Source organism: Delphinus delphis, chromosome 20 (genome assembly GCF_949987515.2).
Source record: "Delphinus delphis chromosome 20, mDelDel1.2, whole genome shotgun sequence".
Lineage (NCBI taxonomy): Eukaryota > Metazoa > Chordata > Mammalia > Artiodactyla > Delphinidae > Delphinus > Delphinus delphis.
The window spans coordinates 4,045,677-4,060,942 of record NC_082702.1 but is presented as its reverse complement, the minus strand read 5'-3'; the positions used below and the strand labels follow the sequence as shown (position 1 = coordinate 4,060,942).

Here is a 15,266-nt window from a genome sequence, read left to right as displayed (position 1 = left end):
TTTTGCATCCAATGAATAGATTTTTTCTGTGTACCTGCTCAATGTCAGACATTTGTTGAAGGAATAGCTAGGTGTCTCCTTGTGATTTATTTTGAAAACTGTACAATCAATTTTTATTTATTATTTTAAAATTTATTTTATTGAAGTAGAGTTGACTTACAATGTTGTTTTAATTTCTGCTGTACAACAAAGTGATTCAGTTATACACGTATATACATTCTTTTTCATATTCTTTTCCATTGTGGTTTATCCCAGGATATTGGGACAGTTAATGGTCTTAATTTCATTCATGAAAGTGTTTCTTTTCTCCACTGGTATGTGATGCTCTGATAATCAAAAATAAATACGTAAGTAATTGCTACCTGTAGGGCGCTGAAGGCACAGGCTTAATGACAACAGATACGGTACCAAGATCCCTTCTAAGACTGGTGTCCATTCCCATCACCTTCCCAAACACAACCCCAAACCTTTCACTCAAGTAGGAGTTTCCTTTTCGTTCCTCCGCAGCGCCCTCTGCTGCCTCCCGTCAGATCCCACATCACAGAATGCCTAGATAATATGGGCATTTCCCACATCTGTCCCCTACCCTAATTCACAAGCTGCTTCATCTCTGTCCCCAGAACGCAACATAGGCCCAGGAAAGTGACTGCTAAGAGTCTAAGTGAATAAATCAGCCAGCATTTGTGGTTTTCTCTTTGGCAAAAAAAAAAAAAAAAATTTCCAGATAAACTCACGACTGTTGTGGAATATTCAAAAAATACAGAACAACGCACAGAAGCATTACCCATCAGTTATACTCCAGAGAGAACCACTGTACTTTGCCTCCTGTTATCCATTTTTTTCCATTTTTTTATTGTGGTAAAATACACATAACATAAAAGGTACCATCATGACCGTTTATAAGTGTCAAGTTCAGTAGAATTAAGGACATTTACATTGTTGTACAACCATCTCCACCATCCGTTTCTAGGACTGTTTTCATCCTGCAAAACTGAAACTCTGTACATTAAACAACCAAACCCCACCCCCCTTCCTCCATCCCCTGTCAATCGCCATTCTACCTTCTATTTCTATGAATTTGACTATTCTAGGAACCTCATATAAGTGGAATCATCCAACACTTGTTATTGTCTGGGTATATTTTATAGTAGCCATCCTAACGAGTGTGGGGTGGGTTTTATCCAGGATTAAAGGCTGTTTTAAGATACCAAAATCCTGGGTAAGAGTCCTCCTCTCCTGAACTCATCCTGCAGCCTTTTGATGGGCTCCATGTGGTGGGATGCTCTGGGGCTGGGTTAGGGGTCGGTTTCTGCTTCTCCTCCAGGGTTCTCCTGTAGCTGGATCCCCACCAGGCACAGGGAGATGGGCACGTTGCGAGTTTGTGTCTCCCGTGTTTCAGAGAGCTGCTAGAATCCAGGAGATGGACCAGGTTCCTTTCGTGAACATCATCATCTCATTCCGCTCAGACCCTCTTCCGAGATCCCATTTCAGTTCAGTTCAAGTGGGGAAGGGGGAGTGGAATTCCATGCAGACTCAGGCCAGCTGGGTCTTTCACTGCTCAAATGGTTGAGGAGTGAAGGAAGCTGGGCCTCGAGGCTTTGTGTTGGTGGATGCTGGGCAGGGGTGGGGGTGTTTGCAAGTAGGGTGATGGAAATGTAATCAAGTGTCCGATTTATATATTTAACATTAATGATAACAAGGATAGTTAGCATTCGTTAAGCAATTTCCAGGTCTGCACTGGGTCTGTGACACTTTTTATTCCATCATTTGTTCACAATTGCCTGATACAACTGAAAGGGTTATTGTCAGGTCGGAGGAAGAAATGAGAGGCCAGAGGGGAAATATCCCCTTCACAAGGTCACACAGCAGCTGTGCGGGTGATGGGACCTCTTGCAGATTGTGGTACACAGAAAAATGCTCCCCCCACAAAGATGTCCACTTCCAAAGTCCCAGAGCTTGTAAGTATGTACCATTACGTGCAAGAGGCTATTAAAGTTGCAGGTGGAATCACGGTTGCTACTCAGCTGATCCTGAGGTGGGGAGATGAGCCTAGATTAACCAGGTGGGTTCCATGTAATCACGAGGATACTCATTAAAAGAAGGAGGCAGGAGAGTCAGGGAGAGACGTGAAGATGAAGGACGGGGCCACAAGTCAAGGAATACAGGCGTCTCTAGAGGCTGGAATAAGGCACGGGAACAGATTCTCCCCAGGAGCCTCCAGAAGCCATGAAGCCCTGCCCAGTGAGACCCATGTTACACTTCTTGCCTCAAGAGCTGTAAGTCAATACATTGGTGTTTTTCTGAGCCACAAAGGCTGTGGTCATTTGTTAAAACAACCACAGGAAATTACTACAGCCCTGAGAGCTGAAAGCAGAGCTGGCATTTGCACTGATCTTTGATATCTACATCCTATACTAGTCTGCTGGGACCGCTGCAGATTGGGTGGCTTAAAAGAAATCTATTGTCTTTAGTCCTGGAGCCTGAAATCAAGGTGTCGGCAAGATTGCTTTCTCCTGAGGCTTCTCTCCTTGGCCTGCAGACAGCCAGCTGTCTTCTACCTGTGTCTTCGTGTGGTCTACCCTCTGTGCCCGCACACGGAGAAAGATAGGTACCTGGTGTCTCTTCCTCCTCTTGTAAGGATACAAGTCCTGTTGGGTCAGGACCCCATCCTCATGACCTTAGTTAACTGTAGTCATCTCCTATTTCTGCTTTGATTTTTAGTGGAACTCATCCTGCTTTCATATTCACTGATATTCGGACACAATGACTCTGCTGCATGATAACCTCTATGAGCATGTTTTCTTCTCTGGGAACGAGGAAGTATATGGTCGGTAAGTTGTGTTTTTTTTAATAAATTTATTTATTTTTATTTTTGGCTGCGTTGGGTCTTTGTTGCTGCACGCGGGCTTTCTCTAGTTGCGGCGAGTGGGGGCTACTCTTCCTTGCGGTGCACGGGCTTCTCATTGCGGTGCCTTCTTTTGTTGCAGAGCACGGGCTCTAGGTGCTTGGGCTTCAATAGTTGCAGCATGCGGGCTCAGTAGCTGTGGCTCAAGGGCGCTAGAGCGCAGGCTCAGTAGTTGTGGCGCACGGGCTTAGTTGCTCCACGGCATGTGGGATCTTCCCGGACCAGGACTCGAACCCGTGTCCCCTGCATTGGCAGGCGGACTCCCAACCACTGCGCCACCAGGGAAGCCCAGCATACAGTTTTAATACTATATCTTTGTAGTATATTTTGAAATCTGGCAGTGATTCCTCCAGCGTGTTCTTTTTCAAGATTCTTTGACTATTTGTGGTGCCTGTAGTTCTTTTTTTTGCATTTTCTGTCATCTCTTGTCATATCAATTATACTTCTTTTTAAAATTGAAGTATAGTTGATTTACAATATTGTTAGTTTCAGGTGTACAGCATAGTGATTCTTTTGTGTGTGTGTGTATGTGTGTGTGTGATTTGCAGATTACATTCCTTTATAGGTTATTACAAGATATTGGGTATAATTTTCTGTGCTATACAGTAAATCCTTGTTGCTTATCTATTATACATATAGTAGTTTGCACCTGTTAATCCCATACTTTTAATTTCTATCCTGCCCCCATCTCTTCCCTTTGGTAACCATAATTTTGTTTGCTGTGTCTGTGAGTCTGTTTCTATTTTGTGTACAGATTTCTTTGTATTATTTTCCACATATAAGTGATATCATATGGTATGTGTCTTTCTCTGACTTGTTTAACTACACATACTATTGTCTAGTTCCATCCATGCTGCTGCAAATGGCAATTTTCATATTTTATGGCTGAATAATATTCCATTATGTATATATATGTATGTGTATATATGTACCATATATATACCATATCTTCCTAATCCATCATCTGTTGATGGGCACTGTGGCTGTTTCCATGTCTTGGCTATGTGGCTTGTCTTGTAAATAGTGCTGCTATGAACACTGAGGTACATGTATCTTTTCAAATTATGGTTTTCTCCAGACATATGCCCAGGCGGCTGGATCATGTGGTAGCTCTACTTTGAGGTTTTTGAGCATCCTCCTTACTGTTTTTCACAGTGGCTGCACCAATGTACACTCCCACCAAGTGTGTACGAGGGTTCCCTTGTCTCCGTACCCTCTCCAGCATTTATTCTTTGAAGTTTTTGACGTTAGCCCTGGTGACTGTACCGTGGTGATACCTCATTGTAGTTTCACTTATCATTTCTCTAGTAATTAACATTGTTGAGCATCTTTTCATGAGCCTGTTGGCTGTCTGTATGTCTTTGGGAAAACGTCTATTTAGATATTCTGCCCATTTTTTGATTGGGTTGTCTATTTCTTTGAGTTTGAGTCATATGAGCAGTTTGTGTATTTTGGTCGCATTGTTTACAAATATTTTCTCCCATTATTTATTATTTATTATTTATTTATTTTATTTATTTATTTTTGGCTGTGTTGAGTCTTCGTTGCTGCGCAAGGACTTTCTCTAGTTGCAGCGAGCGGGGTCTGCTCTTCACTGTGGTGTGTGGGCTTCTCATTGCAGTGGCTTCTCTTGTTGCAGAGCACGGGCTCAGTAGTTGTGGTGCACGGGCTTAGTTGCTCCACGGCATGTGGGATCTTCCCAGACCAGGGCTCGAACCCGTGTCTCCTGCATTGGCAGGCGGGTTCTTAAGCACTGCGCCACCAGGAAAGTCCTATAGTGTCATGTCTTATATTTAGGTCTTTAAACCATTTTGAGTTTATTTTTGTATATGGTGTGAGGGAGTGTTCTAATTTGATGACTTACATGTAGCTCTCCAGTGAATCCCATCACCTCCCTGACCCGAAAATGAGAGGCCACCTTCACTCTGCCCTTCATATTGTGGGGCTGATTCCATAGGTGCCGTGATGACTCTAAGTGCTCCTAGGAATCAGCACCCTGACAGAGGCGAGGAGGGCACCTGCTCTTCTCTCCCTGTCTCAGCTGGGCATCTTCCCCTTCATGCATTTCTTCTCACTATGACCACCCAATAGGCACCAGTGACCTCAGTTATACTTGAGACATGAAGCCCCCTCCTTCCTTCATCTCCACTCCCAGCCCCAGGTCCAGTGGGAAGCGACCCTTCTGTAAAGGTTTAGTGGGGAAGGGTTAACAGAAGTTCAGCCCAGGACTGGGGAGACTGTGTCTCTTCTAGGCTAAGAGGACTCTGTTACTCAGCAGACATGGCGTTCGTGCATGTGGGTGAGAGTCTGCAGGCCCCCAGTGCTGCCTGGAACAAGGACAGAAGGAGGATGTGGCGCGTGTCTGGATCCTCATGTTGTTCTTAGCTCCACGTCTTCCCTCAAAGTTCAGAGCTTCCGCTCTTCTGTCTCCCTTCTGCACACACCTAGCACTGCCTGGACCCTGGGGTGGGGTGAGTGGAGTAGAGGGAGAGGGACTCCCCCTGTATTGTCCCTCCCTCCGTGGGGTGGGGCCACCTGTGGCTGACGTCCCTGCGTCCCCCTTCTTCTCCTCCAGCTCAGAGCTCCCCTGGGACAGGGCTGTGAGCCGAGGGTCTGGCTCCTCGATGGATATGGGGAGGGGGCTCCTCGCCTGAGAGCAGGAGCTCCAGGGGTCGCTGGGCTGTGACCTCAGGGAGGGGGAGGTGCTGAGTGAGCTGTAGCACGTGTAGGTCCCACTGTGGGCTGAGGTCACAGGACTCAAGGTGAAGTTGTTCTGAAAGGGTGGAGCCGTGTCCTGCAGACGAAGGTGCTGGGGAGGAGTGAGTGACCCCTCCTTGGACAGATGGAGGGGATCGGACCAGACCTCAGAGCCACACTGCAGGGTCACGTTCTCTCTGCAGGGTTCTGAGGCCTACAGCTGGGCTGAGAGGGAGGGTTTCCTGTACATTCCTGGGGGCGAGGAAGGTCGTGATGTGTACAGAGCCACCCCCAACACACCCTTGACCCTGAGCTGAGGGACCACCATCCTCTCTCCAGGGACCCTGTCTGTGACCCCCTCTCAGCTGCTCTCAGCCCCTCTGTGTGGGTCTCTCTTATCTCCTGGCACCCGCTCCATTTTTCTCACTCACTCTCCCTGGACCACTGCCCTATCTCAATGTCTGCTCTAGGACCCCTCCCAGGACCCCATCACCACCAGGGATGGCTCTGGGCCCAGCACCCTGACAGCACAGTCAGGACGTGGGGCAGGACAGGGGCTGCTCACCGGCCATCAGCCTGTCTCCACGGAGCACGAGAGAGCCCGGCTAGGCTGAGACGGAGGGCTCCCTGTACACCCCTGCAGAGAAGGGACAGTGGCACCGAGGGGGACGCACACCCCACACTGCTCACTGGGGCTGCAGTGAGAGCTCTCGTGGTCCCTCCCAGGCCTCCCGCCAGTGGTTCTGCCCCGGGAGGCCACTGCCCCTGACCCCCCATCACCCCAGGGCTCACTGGGCACAAGGCTCAGGTCAGGGGTCCAGGAAACGATGGGGCTGGGGGCCCTCACCTGTGACCTGGCGATGCAGAGGGTGACTGGCGTGTGACCACACATGTGCAGGGAGCTGGGAGAATCATAGCATCTGCGGGTTCCCCCACGGGACGAGTTTAGGGGGCCCACAGGGCACACGGCCTGTCCCGTCCCATGGGTCCTCGATTTCCGGCGTCGGGCGGGTCAGCGCCGCCCTCCTTCAGCAGGTGCAGAGTGCCCGCTGCAAACTGTGAGCTGCCAGGGACACGCCCCCTCCTGAGGCCGCCACAGGGCACGGCTGCTGAGAGGGAGGGCAAGGGGCTGGGTTAAAGGGGACCTTCACCCCACTCACCGCAGGTGTGGGCTGTGAGGGGAGACGTCCGTCCCCCTGAGCCCTCACTCTGCTCCCTCTGCCTGTAAGGACGCTGCCGCAGTGGGAGGGGACCCGGGTCCTCCCTGCTACCTGTCCCCACCAGGGGCAGGGGGTCACTCCACTCTGACCTGTCTTTCCTGCAGTGATACACACACTGGTACTGCCCTGCAGTGCTTGAGCTCGAGGATTCAAAGGGGAAACTGGCCTTGTTACTGGAGTCCTGTGGGGCCTTAGCCTCCCAGAGTCCAGAGGGCCTCTCTCTATACAGACGGTAGACATCAGCCCTCAGAGACCCCGGAGACAAGATGGTCACAGGGCTTCTCTTGGTGACCATGACACCTGGGTCAGCCCAGATGGAGGGTTTGGGGAGGACCCCTGGAAAGGGATCAGACCTGAAGAGTTAGGGGTGCCCTTCTCCCGTCAGTTTCCCCAGCTGTCATTCCCCAGGCCCCTCCCAGACAGGTCAGCATCATTTCAGACCTGCTGAGTTCCCCCCAGATGACCAGGGGGTTGTTGGGTTGAAGCAGGAGGTCTGGGGGGCCTCACTTACCTGGACCTGGATCCACGGGCCCTGACTCAGCCCTGGGAGAGAGTTCCCTGTGAGCGCCCATCCCCCAGCACACATCATAGATGCTCCAGGCCTGGTCTGGGCCCTGAGTTCTGGGGTCAGATCTGGGGCTGAGCACATCCTTCCTCCCCCACAATTTCTGCCCCCACTGATCTCCTGAGACCTGGGGTCTCTCAGCTTCAGACCTGGGAGGAGAGGGGCCCCCTCCCCGCTCCCTTCCCCAAAGCTCAGTGAGGCAGAGAAGGGCAGTGAGGGTCGGGGTCGTGGCTGTGCCTCCCATGGTCCCCAGCCGTGCTGGTGTCTCACAAAGTCCACAGAGCCAGCAGGACAGACAGATGCACGGGGGGTGACAAGGTGCAGGCTCTGTGTGACACGTCGGGTTCCTTCATAGCAGCCTCTCAGAAAGAGGAACAGCCCCCCAGGGCCTCACGCTGCTCTACCTGCAGGATGGGGCCCAGGAGACAGCAGGCTCTGGGACCTTCCAGACCACATGTGGGTCTCACCAGACCCCACGCACTCTGCCTCTCCTCGGGCCAAACCCAAAGCCAGAGAGTGACACTCGTCCCGGGACAGGAAGTTGAGGATGCAGGGCAGGGCCTAGGAGCAGCCCAGTTTTGGCTCCCCCCAGGGCGCGGAGAGGGCTCCCGGGCGGTTAACAAGCTGCCCAGTGGCTGCAGGGACAGGCTGCAGGCAGAAGCCCTGAGCCCAGAGGGGCTCCTCACAGGCCACTGGGCTCCAGGGGCTCCTAGTGGTGCCTGAGGCTGAGCCTTTGGAAGAGACACTCGCCCAGCCCAGCCTGGGGGCCGAGCAGCCTGCGGAGGTTGCTCAGGCGGTCGCCCATCTTCTTGATGAGCTTCACCTGCTCATCCAGGAAGTGGCTCCAGGAAGTCCAGAGGTGGAGTCTGCGCGGGCAGAGCCCAGGGCCTGCGGACCCACAGGGCCTGGCGCAGGTTCTTCTCCGTCAGCCGGGCGGCTTCCACGGCGTCCTGGGCTTTCTCCACGCTCCTGGGACGGCTTCAGCACGTCCTGGAAGAGGGCGCGGCCACAGCGCTGCTTTTGCCTTTTCCAGTGAGCTCGGGCCCTCCGGCTCCTCCTCGGCCCGTTCGAGAAACGATGTCTCACGCCCTCGCGAGCTGCTGCGTCGTGTGGGAAGAGAAGCGCAGAGACAGGTAGGTGTGGGAGAGCGGCAGACGCACGTTACCAGGCGGGTGACTGCGGCCTCCACCTGGCGGAGTAATTGTGACGAATCTGGGAGCTCATGCTTGGTCGGCAGTGAGGAGCTAAGCTCAGAAAATGGTGTTGGCTGGTCCCGGAGGGCGAGGAGAGCTGAGTGGGTGATTCCAAGGTTGTGACTGGCAAAAAGGTTGGAGGGTGGTCCGAGTCTGGAGGAAGGGGCGCCCTTGGGTCTGTTCAGTCCAAACACTGTGGAAGCAAGAGACACATGCGTGGCACTGCCCAGCTCACTGCTTGGTTCCAGTTCTGATTTTGGTTTTCATAGAACCTGTGTGACCTTGGAGAAGCCCCTTCCCTTTCCCGAGATGCAGAAAATGCGAAATTTGTTCCTTCCTTCAACGTTTATTGAGCAGTTACAATATCCAGACATGAGATTCATTGGTGACGGTGACCGATTCTTTCCCTGGACTCAGGGAGCTCGGATGATGACACCAGACAATACCTATTTAGACAATAAATAATTTGGGTCTAGTTTTGTTCAGTTGTACAGAAGGAGAAAAACAGTGAGGCACAGTGACAGGTGGAAGCCCAGCAACCTTGTGATGGAAGTGCGGGGACCTTCTGGAGAAGGAGAGACCCAAGCTGATAGAGGTTAGCACAGGAGTGGTGAGGGCCTGGCACCCTGGGCCGGGAAGAGGGGGAGCTGTTCTGAGCACTGGAGTTCAGGGGATGCAGGGCCCTGGTCCTACAGGGTCTAGTGCACCCTGCAAGTGTGCCTGGATTTTATCCTTGAGACAAGAGGGTAATTTTCCGGAAAGGAAGGTATGAACACACAGCTGTGCTGAGATGGTCGCCGCTCCGCAGGGATTGGACTGTGGGAGGACTGTGGTGGTAATAAACAGTGATAGAGCTCCGGCACCATCTGACCACTAGGTGATGAGTGGGTCAGTATCTGAGTGGTTGATGAAGTTTTCTTCTGTAAACCTTCCAGAAATCCTACAACAAAATACATTCGCAGTTGAGTGGGATGAATCAGGAAGACTTCTAGGTGGTTTGGAAAGGGGTCTGTGGTTTTCATAATCGGCTCAAAGATGACCCCTTGAGAAGACACAAGTGTGGTGAGAACTCAGGTGTGCGTCTGGGGAGGGGAGGTGGGTAACTGGGAGGAGCTTGCTTTGAGGTAGGAGTTAGCTTCGCTGGTCCTGAGAGGTCAGCCCCTTCTGATCGTCAGCCTCAGGGAATGTCATGTGGAGATACTTGGAATTTACTTGAAGGCAGGTGGAGACCCTGGAAGAATTATTTTTAGGGGAGGGTCCTGCAGTAGATCAGGTTGGGGCCATGAGAATCAAATTCCTCAGCTGGGAGTGAGGCCCTGGGGTGGAAGAGCCAGGAAGGAGGTGCTGGGTTGCAGCGACCAGTCCTGAGTCTGCCGCCGAGCTTGACTGTGGTGCTGGACCAGGGTCATGGATTCGCGGGGCTTCGGGCCAGGGCTGTTGGATGGGTTCATTGAATGTGAGGTGGAAGCGGGTGAAGCACTGAGGGCTCCTCCGCTGTCTGCCTTGCTTGTCTAGCGGAGCCGGTGGGGCTGTCACAGAACGGATGACCCCAGGGGAGAAGGAGGCTCGGGGGAATATTTCTAATCCTGTCAACTGACACACAGAGGAACCACCACCTGCCTCCTGCACTGGGAACGCAGTTTTGTTTCTCACAGACCCTTCCTCTCTGACTTCCTTGTTTCTATCCACAGCAGCACCTTCTGGTCATTCCTCTCCATCCAGACCTCTGAGTCGTTTCTGCTCCTCCCCACCTCTTGTCCCCCAGACAGTAACTCTGTTTTTTTTTAAATAAATTTATTTATTTATTTATGGCTGCGTTGGGTCTTCGTTGCTCCCTGTGGACTTTCTCTAGTGCGGCGAGCGGGGCTACTCTTCATTGCGGTGCGCGGGCTTCTCGTTGCAGTGGCTTCTCTTGTTGTGCAGCTCGGGCTCTAGGCGCGCGGGCTTCAGTAGTTGTGGCTCGCGGGCTCTAGAGCGCAGGCTCAGTAGTTGTGGCTCATGGGCTTAGTTGCTTCGCAGCCTGTGGGATCTTCCTGGACCAGTGCTCAAACCCGTGTCCCCTGCATTGGCAGGCAGATTTTGAACCACTGCACCACCAGGGAAGCCCTATTTTTAGTGTTTTAAAAGACTTCCATACTGTTCTCCATAGTGGCTGCAGCAATTTATATTCCCACCAACAGTGTAGGAGGGTTCCCTTTTCGCCACACATTCTCCAGCATTTATTATTGGTAGACTTTTTGATGATGGCCGTTCTGACCGGTAGAGGTGATAACCTCACTGTGGTTTTGGTTTGCATTTCTCTAATAATTAGTGATGTAGACCGTCTTTTCATGTACCTGTTGGCCATCTGTATGTCTTCTGGAGAAATGTCTGTTTAGGTCTTCTGTCCATTTTTAACTTGGTAGTTTGTTTTTTGATATTCAGCTCCATGAGCTGTTTGTATATTTTGGAAAGTAATCCCTTGTTGGTCCCATCGTTTGCAGATACTTCTCTCAGTGAGTAGGCCGTCTTTTCATTTCGTTTACAGTCTCCTTTGCTGGGCCAAAGCTTTTAAGTTTAATTAGACCCCATTTGTTTATATATATTTTTTATTTCCATTACTCTAAAGAGACAGATCCAAAAAAAATATTGCTGTGATTTATGTCAAAGAGTATTGTGCCTATGTTTTTCCCTAGGAGTTTTATAGTATCTGGTCTTACATTTAGGCCTTTAATTGATTTTGAATTGTTTTTTGTATATGGTGTTAGAGAATGTTCTAATTTCATTCTTTTACACGCAGCTGTCCGGTTTGCGTAGCACCACTTGTTGCAGAGACTGTCTTTTCTCCATTGTATATTCTTGCCTCCTTTGTCGAATACTAAAATTGACCATAGGTGTATGGGTTTACTTCTGGGCTCTCACATCTGTTCCATTGATCCTTGGGTCTGTTTTTGTGCCAATATCATTCTCTTTTGATTACTGTAGCTTTGTAGTATTGTCTGAAGTCTGGGAGGGTTATGCCCCCAGGTTTGTTCTTTTTCCTCAGGATTGTTTTTGCAATTCTGAGTCTTTTGTGGTTCCATATAAATTTTAGGATTATTTGTTCTAGTTCTGTGAAAAATGTCATGGGTAATTTGATAGGTATTGTGTGAAATCTGTAGATTGCTTTGGGTAGTATGGCCATTTTACCTGTATCAGTTATTCCAATCTGAGAGCATGGGATATCTTTGCATTTCTTTGAATTATCTTCAGTTTCCTTTATCAATGTTTTATAGTTCTCAAAGTATATGTCTTTCATCTCCTTCATCAGGTTTACTCCTAGGTATTTTATTTTTGATGCAATTTTAAGAGATTGATATTTTACATTTTTTTCTGATATTTCACTGTTAGTAGAATGAAAAGCAACAGATGTCTCTGTGTTAGTCTTGTATCCTGCTACCTTGCTGAATTAACTTATCAGTTCTAATAGTTGTTGTGTGGAGTCTTTAGGGTTTTCTATATGGAGTATCATGCCATCTGCATGCAATGACACTTTCACCTCTTTGCTTCCAATTTGAATACCTTTTTCTTTTTTCTTGTCTGATTGCTGTGGCTAGGACTTGCAAAACTATGTTGGACAGAAGTGGTGAGAGTGGGCATCCTTGTCTTGTTCCACAATTCAGCTGGAAGGCTTTCAGCTTTTCACCATTGAGTATTATGTTGGCTGTGGGGTTATCATAAATAGCTTTTATTATGTTGAGATATGTCCCCTTTGTACTCACTTTGGTGAGTGTTTATCATGAATGGGTGTTGAATTTTATGAAATGTTTTTTCTGCATCTATTGAGATGATCATGTGGTTTTGTGTTTTTTTTTTTTAAACATCTTTACTGGAGTATAATTGCTTTACATTGTTGTGTTAGTTGCTGCTGTATAACAAAGTGAATCAGCTATGTGTATACGTGTATCCCCATATCCCCTCCCTCTTGCGTCTCCCTCCCACCCTCCCTATCTCGGCCCTCTATGTGGTCACAAAGCATGAACTGATCTCCCTGTGCTATGAGGCTGCTTCCCACTAGCCATCTATTTTACATTTGGTAGTGTATATATGTCAATGCCACCCTCTCGCTTAGTCTCAGCTTACCCTACCCCCTCCCCGTGTCCTCAAGTCCATTCTCTACGTCTGCGTCTTTATTCCTGTCGTGCCCGTAGGTTCTTCAGAACCTTTTTTTTTCCCCTTAGATTCCATATATATGTGTTAGTATATGGTATTTGTTTTTGTCTTTCTGACTTACTTCACTCTGTATGAAAGATTCTAGGTCCATCTACCTCACTACAAATAACTCAATTTCGTTTCTTTTTATAGCTGAGTAATATTCCATTGTATATATGTGCCACATCTTCTTTATCCACTCATTTGTCGATGGACACTTAGGTTGCTTCCATGTCCTGGCTATTGTAAGTAGTGCTGCAGTGAACATTGTGGTACATGACTCTTTTTGATTATGGTTTTCTCAGGGTATATGCCCAGTAGTGGGATAGTTGGGACATATGGTAGTTCTACTTTTAGTTTTTTTAAGGAACCTCCATACTGTTCTCCATAGTGGCTGTATCAATTTACATTCCCACCAACAGTGCGAGAGGGTTCCCTTCTCTCCACACCCTCTCCAGCATTTATTGTTTGTAGATTTTTTGATGATGGCCATTGTGACTGGTGTGAGGTGATACCTCATTGTAGTTTTGATTTACATTCCTCTGATGATTAGTGATGTTGAGCATCCTTTCCTGTGTTTGTTGGCAACCTGTATATCTTCTTTGGAGAAATGTCTATTTAGGTGTTCTGCCCTTTTTTGGATTGGATTGTTTGTTTTTTTGATATTGAGCTGCATGAGCTGCTTATATATTTTGGAGATTAATCCTTTGTCAGTTGCTTCATTTGCAAATATTTTCTCCCATTCTGAGGGGTGTTTTTTCGTGTTGTTTATGGTTTCCTTTGCTGTTCCAAAGCTTTTAAGTTTCACTAGGTCCCATTTGTTAATTTTTGTTTTTATTTCCATTTCTGTAGGAGGTGGGTCAAAAAGGATCTTGCTGTGATTTATGTCATAGAGTGTTCTGCCTGTGTTTTCCTCTAAGAGTTTTATAGTGTCTGGCCTTACATTTAGGACTTTAATCCATTCTGAGTTTATTTTTGTGTATGGTGTTAGGAAGTGTTCTAATTCATTCTTTTACATGTAGCTGTCCAGTTTTCCCAGCACCACTTATTGAAGAGGCTGTCTTTTCTCCATTGTATAGTCTTGCCTCTTTTATCAAAGATAAGGTGACCATATGTGTGTGGGTTTATCTCTGGGCTTTCTATCCTGTTCCATTGATCTATATTTCTGTTTTTGTGCCAGTAGCATACTGTCTTGATTACTGTAGCTTTGTAGTATAGTCTGAAGTCAAGGAGTCTGATTCCTCCAGCTCCGTTTTTCTTTCTCAAGACTGCTTTGGCTCTTTGGTGTGTTTTGTTTTTCATACAAATTGTGAATTTTTTTGTTCTAGTTCTGTGGAAAATGCCATTGGTAGTTTGATAGGGATTGCATTGAATCTGTCGATTGCTTTGGGTGGTATAGTCATTAACAATGTTGATTCTTCCAATCCAAGAATATGGTATGTCTCTCCATCTGTTTGTATCATCTTTAATCTATTTCATCAGTGTCTTATAGTTGTCTGCATACAGGTCTTTTGTCTCCTTAGGTAGGTTCACTCTCAGGTATTTTATTCTTTTTGTTGTAATGGTAAATGGGAATGTTTCCTTAATTTCTCTTTCAGATGTTTCATCATGAGTGTATAGGAATGCAAGAGATTTCTGTGCATTAATTTTGTCTCCTGCTACTTTACCAAATTCATTGATTAGCTCTAGTAGTTTTCCGGTAGCATCTTTAGGATTCTCTATGTATATTATCATGTCATCTGCAAACAGTGACAGCTTTACTTCTTTTCCGATTTGGATTTGTTTTATTTCTTTTTCTTCTCTGATTGCTGTGGCTAAAACTTGCAAACCTATGTTGAATAATAGTGGTGAGAGTGGGCAGCCTTGTCTCGTTCCTGATCTTAGTGGAAATGATTTCAGTTTTTCATCATTGAGAATGATGTTGGCTGTGGGTTTGTCATATATGGCCTTTCTTATGTTGAGGTAAGTTCCCTCTATGGCTACTTTCTGGAGAGGTTTTATCATAAATGGGTGTTGAACTTTGTCAAAAGCTCTTTCTGAATTTATTGAGATTATCATATGGTTTTTATCCTGCAATTTGTTAATATCGTATATCACACTGATTGATTTGCGTATATTGAAGAATCCTTGCATTCCTGGGATAAACCCCACTTGATCGTGGTGAATGATTCTTTGTCCCCTGCATCAGCAGGCGGACTCTCAACCGCTGAGCCACCAGGGAAGCCCGAAGAGAGGATTTACACTGAAGAAAGAGACAAATGCCACACATCTGGGCTTTTTACAAAATGATAAATTCCTAAGCCCGTTTACCAGCACAGCACCTGGCTGTCACTTCAAACGCCACGGTGTTCCTTCACACTAATGGCGTTTCTGGAGACACGATACCAGGTGTCATCTGACGAGGAGATAAGGGCTTGAGGGGTCCAGAGAGAGTTTTAGGGAAGAGTTTTGGATTTATCTGTTCGAAACAGGACCCCAAGTTCACCCATTTATTCAGTTACTTAAACGACATTCTG

At 47.8% G+C, this 15,266-nt stretch overlaps 1 protein-coding gene, 1 long non-coding RNA gene and 1 pseudogene across 2 annotated transcripts in view; 1 reads left to right on the top strand and 2 right to left on the bottom strand.

The window, feature by feature from the left end:
* The window catches only part of LOC138413908 (uncharacterized), an 81,396-nt gene extending 78,576 nt beyond the window's left edge, over window positions 1–2,820 (top strand). Inside the window, exon 6 of the long non-coding RNA XR_011246295.1 lies at window positions 2,722–2,820. This is a non-coding gene — a long non-coding RNA (uncharacterized lncRNA). The remainder of the gene's footprint in view (window positions 1–2,721) is intronic.
* The window catches only part of LOC132416835 (NACHT, LRR and PYD domains-containing protein 2), a 1,001,898-nt gene that overhangs the window by 440,490 nt on the left and 546,142 nt on the right, over window positions 1–15,266 (bottom strand).
* LOC132416975 (leukocyte immunoglobulin-like receptor subfamily A member 1) lies at window positions 5,817–8,611 on the bottom strand (annotated as a pseudogene).